The following is a 5,458-nucleotide window of genomic DNA, read 5'->3' as shown; positions in this document are numbered from 1 at the left end:
TCCTTTAAAGATTGAAGAAAAAACAAAAATATAATGAGGTGTATCAAAGTACAGAAACTCAATTGGGTAGAACACATCATGAGAAGGAAACCTCTATACCTCTATGGAAGAAGCAGACCAAGATATACCTGGGGTACCAATTTGAAGAAAACACCAGAATCCTAGAAATTGTGGATGGGAAAACATAATGAAAAAACAGAAAATAATGGGGAAAAAGTGAATAGATTGATCGACATAATGATGAATGACGATAATATTTGTATTTAGAATTTGAATTGAATTCTAGTAGGCTGAAATTTAAAAGCATGCGTCCTAAAAAACTAGAAAAACTAACCCAACATACGGATGACTGAATCCAAAGAATTTTTCTATTTAAATCACGCCACTGATTTAGAGCGCCAAGACTATAACATGGATCATCGTAAATCATAGAAAGAGCGCGCATAACACGTGTCCAGACAAATACCGGTACAACAGGAGTCTAAATCTATTTTCATACAGTTTTTTAAACTCACAGACTTTTCTATTTTGTTTTTAATACCAATTAGCAATTGCAGACAACAGAATTTAATCTTATAAATGAAAAGGATTGGAAAAAAACTCGTTTTCTTGAAACTCGGTGTATATTACACGATTGTTTCGAGATATATCGAGTTTCTCGATGTAAATTAATATTATTTTCTGCAAGGTGTAACGAGATCTAGCGAAATAAAAAAATCCACTCGCTACAAGTGTTTAGAACGGTATTTTTTGGTCCTTCGAGCCGTAACTCACAACAGACCATCTAATATACACCGCACCGGTAAAGTAGGAACCTCCTTTAGACGAGTCAGTATTAATCACTGATTGATAGGGGAGTCGTTTCTTTTTTGGGGTATATTCATTAAGAAAAAAGGTACGGAAGGGATGAATGATGAATAAAAATCCCCGTATGGGGGATTTTCCTTTTATGAATATTAATATATCAAAAAGGGTCTCTTTTATACAATGCTCACGAAAACAAACACATTTCCTGCTATTTCTTTTGTTATTTCTCTTTTTTGTTAAGAAAAATTAAAGACGTCTTAAAGAATGTTGTAATAAAAATAGTAAGTAACAATAGGGGAGGTATGAGTATTCCAAATATGCTCGACAAACCCTTAAAACGACACTGATTTCACCCTCAAACACATTCTTGCATTATCTCTCTGTCCCTGTAATTCCTCTTCTAGCCCCCATCTTTTCTGTCTCTTGTTAGATAAGAAATTTTGTGGCATACCTAACCCAACCATACCATATATACAGTACGTCCCAAAAGTAGTTGTATAACTTTTCAAATTATTAAAATTTTTTTCCTCACTTATAGCTTTGTAGCCACTGACTAGTTTCAAAGTTATTACGTCTCATCAGAGCAATATACTTCTATATTGATTATTGAATGAGCGCAATTCGGAGGGGCATTTGAGATATATAAATACGTAGCTTGTCTCTTGAGACTGTAGAGCGTAAAAAACGTAACTTAAATCGTCCACCAGATATTTAACTGATTGGAAAATGGACCGAGAAGAGTGAAGAGATCGCACAAATCTTTATAAACAAAAATCCAAGCGACCAAGATCTTCTAGAACGGTCTAAAAAGGAAAACGTAGAAAGAGGCTTCAATTAATGTAATAATTGAATCCTCGGGGTGCTAGCCAGAGGCTTGATTTAGTAAACCAGATGACTGAGAGCTTATAAACGTTTATTAACTTATTGTTTTCAGATTAAGCTCTAAAACACAAACACCAACATATTAATTCGACTGCAAAACAAAAAAAATTGGTTCCAGCAGAACGGAGCAGCATCACACACGTCCAATAGATCTTGAACTTTAACCTGGCAAGCTAATCTCCAGGAAAAATGATTAAGTCGACCTCCACGCCATCCTGATTCAACACCTATTTCAAATCTGGATGTGAAATGGCAACCATATCGAAAAATATCTGCCGAGTTGTCATAGGCTTGGATTATGATCAAAAGAATACGAAGTTCAGCTGATTGTTTCAGACTCCAAAAGCAATTACCCATCGACCACTTTCCTTTAGCTTGATAATAAATAAAATTTGAGATTAGTTTTTGTCTAAATAACTATCAAAATTGAAAGGAGTATCAGATCTGTTTTACATAATGTATTAGTATGAATTTAATTTTCACTTATCACTGTTATACGTGTACTTTTATCGCTTTTTTCTGCATCCCACTATTTCCTTCCAATTCGCAGCTTCCAGAACTTTCAAGTCTTACTATGTTTGGTCCATTTTCTGTTGGTATCCGTTTTTTAAGTCGCTTTTTCTTTATATATGCGGAAAACACTTTAGTTTCTTTGCTTTTACGTACTTTACTATGTCTTCTTCTTTTATCTGGTTCTTTATTTTGTAAATCATGAATTTTAATGTGTCCCAGGATTCTCCTCTTCTTGTTTTCCAATATTCTTACATTTTATTAGTTTTTTTTTAATAGCATCATTATATCTGATGCTCAAGTTATAGTTGTCTTCATTATTGTGTCTCGTGAAGTTCTATCCTGTTATATCCTTCGTTTATTTTGTTATTAAATGTCTCATCTCTTTTATATATCTATAATTTCCTTCAAGACTTATTTTTCAATAAAGAATTTAACTAAATATTACTTCTCGATATTTAGTACACAAAAATGAGAATGCAATTAATCCTTTTATATCGAGTTACTTAAAGTCCATTAAATAGCAAGTACGCAACAAATCCAAAGTACTTTCGAACAATGGGATGTAAACAAATCCCCAGTTTTCTAAATTTATTCCTACAACCTCAACAAACGATTTCAACGCATTCTTTGTATCGTTGTTTTCAGTTTTTTTGTTCAACAAAACGTTGCAATCTAATGTTTTCCAGAGAAAAAGAAATATGAAGAGGATGTTCTCGATTTGAATCCTGCAATAAAAAAGAAGTAATATTAATAGTCAAATAATAACAAAAAAAAACATATCAAAATACCAATCACCATTAACTTTTTATAAAACCGCCCCCATTATTTTGTGTACTTTCCCATGCCTGTATGTAGAATAAACTTTTACTTAATTGTTTCGTATGAAAGGGCCACCCGCTTAAACGTATTGTATTACCAATAAAGGTGTTCTGCTCCTTTAAGAAAGTTCTACAGGGGTTAATTAAAAAGTTGAATCAACAATCAAATCATTCATTTTATGATATTACAATCAATATTTTCTTGTATATTTGACTACAAAACTAAACAAATATTTAAATATTTCTAGCCAAAGACAATTCTTTTATTAAAGGAATCATAAAAGGGGATTCCCCAAGGTGTTGTATGCGAGGTTGCCGTTTTTACGAAGAAATTTGGCTTTGCAGCTCGGTATTCGGTCGGGATCAATATGTCCTGTCATAGTCACGTGACCTAATTAGGTAGAGTAGCTTCACAAAAACTTGGAGCTCTCTTGAAGCTCGTGATCGCTCATTCACAGCTCGGATTACGTGCATAATTGACCAGAAACTTGAACAGCTTGGATCGTAGAAGAAAGATCTTTGACCTGATTCTGTTTTTACCTATACTACAATGGCAGATGCTTTTCGAGCTGAACGTATTTTTCATTGAAAAATTATCAATAAAAACCGCATTTTCCTTGTATTTTTGTTATTTGATGATGATGTATTCTAAATCTATTTTACAAATATTGAGATGTCTGTCCCATATATCACCAAAACACGTTTATTATAACAAACCCCATTATAAATGGAATTTTAATGTTCAAGACGTGTTTTGTTTATTAATTGATAATAATATTTATTTATACTACTTTTGAATGTATTATTAATTATTTTTCATGTCTAAATGTCGAATCTAAAGGTCAAATAAATAATTACTGCCCTTTATAAGAAAGAGAATGACAATTAAGTTTAAAAAAATTTTTTTTTATCATACAATGAGTAAAATAAAAGATCTTTTATTTAATTGAGCCCCTTATAAACAACGTACATTTTAAATTTAAAATTTAATTATTTAATATTTCTAATTCCACTCGTATACGCAGGATGTATCGAGTTACATATATTAAAGTCCTTTAGGACTATTGTATTCACCATCTTTTGTATGTGTGTGTGTGTGTAATCTTAGATGAATTTCCAATTCGAAAATGACACGGTGTTAGGTTTCATATTTTTTGCTGGGGTACCCTTATATGGTGGTTAAAGTAATTTGTTTTTTAATGAGACAAAATAGAAGGTACGATAATAGCTATTATATAATATTTAGTCATTAATAGTTATAGATAATGATTGCAGAATCAGAAAACAGAAGTCTTTGATGCAAAAAAATAATAAGGCATCAATCATTCAAACAATTTCCTAATAGTTTGTCGAAAGTAGTTGTGATGTAAATGATATACGAAAAGTTTTGTACGAAAAATGAATAATATAATAGATGCAAAGACAATATTCCCATGTACATAAACACAATCAACCATACCTGTTTTTAATCTTCAAATCATCGACTATAATTGATCCCATTGCCAAAAATAGTTCTCTAGTTCGATATATTATTAAGTTAATCAATATCATATGTTTATATATCGGTTTTCTAGGTTAGTAACTTCAATAGAAACGGTGGAGGTATAAAATCTAAAAGTCCTGTCAACTATCAAATAATCGTTATGAATAATATTCCAAAAGTCGGCATTTTAAGAATTGTAATTATTCGTATAGTTAACATCGACATATTTAACAAAACTTTTTAGATAAAAATATCGATATACTGGGTGTATAAGCTACAAAATCCAAAATTAATGTTAGCTTATTACTGGAGAGTTGAATTTTTAGCAGGATGACATATAATTCACAAAAATGACGTGACGTTCTACCAACTGGATGTCATTTTATCTAAGTGGAAATTACAGCTTGAAATCAGGGCAATAACAAACGTTAGAAATACAATTTGAATACGTATAAGTACTAGAAAGCAACGCAACAACGATGATTTTTTGTAAATTTGTATTTGGAACTCCCTTTATATCTAAGTAGTACCTCGTAGTTTATTCTTTAAAATACAGATCTTGGTTGTATGTCGATAGACAAAAGGCCAATAGAGAAGAGAAGAAGTATAACATATTTTATAACATCTATTTATTTTTTGGATGCCACGGTAATTGGACGATATCAATTGAATAAATATATAAATAAATAAGCGGTTTTAATCACCAACAGTAAAAATTTGATTTTATAAAGTTGGTAATTGATTTATTCGGCGAGTGGTATCTGGATGAAACGTTTTCCCTGTGATGTTTCGCATTTAAAACAAATTAAATAATTATTTATTTATATAAGTGTTAAACAAACAATTCAAGTCATATTCTTGAAATCGTTTTAATGTATCTGTAATATACGAGGGCATTGCATAAATATTTATGTGAAGTTCGCCGTGTATATACGTAGAGCGATCTGTGAGTTAT

General features: G+C 31.2%; 1 long non-coding RNA gene across 1 annotated transcript; it reads right to left on the bottom strand.

Moving 5' to 3' along the window:
* Positions 1 to 604: 604 nt before the first annotated feature.
* LOC130453176 (uncharacterized) lies at positions 605 to 4,618 on the bottom strand. Its single transcript, XR_008911023.1, has 2 exons — positions 4,480 to 4,618; positions 605 to 2,927 (listed from the first exon to the last, which is right to left on the bottom strand). It is a non-coding gene; the product is annotated as an uncharacterized LOC130453176 (long non-coding RNA).
* Between the last annotated feature and the right edge of the window lie 840 nt (positions 4,619 to 5,458).

Source organism: Diorhabda sublineata, chromosome 2 (assembly GCF_026230105.1).
Source record: "Diorhabda sublineata isolate icDioSubl1.1 chromosome 2, icDioSubl1.1, whole genome shotgun sequence".
NCBI classification, from domain to species: domain Eukaryota; kingdom Metazoa; phylum Arthropoda; class Insecta; order Coleoptera; family Chrysomelidae; genus Diorhabda; species Diorhabda sublineata.
This window is presented reverse-complemented; position numbering and strand designations above follow the sequence as displayed.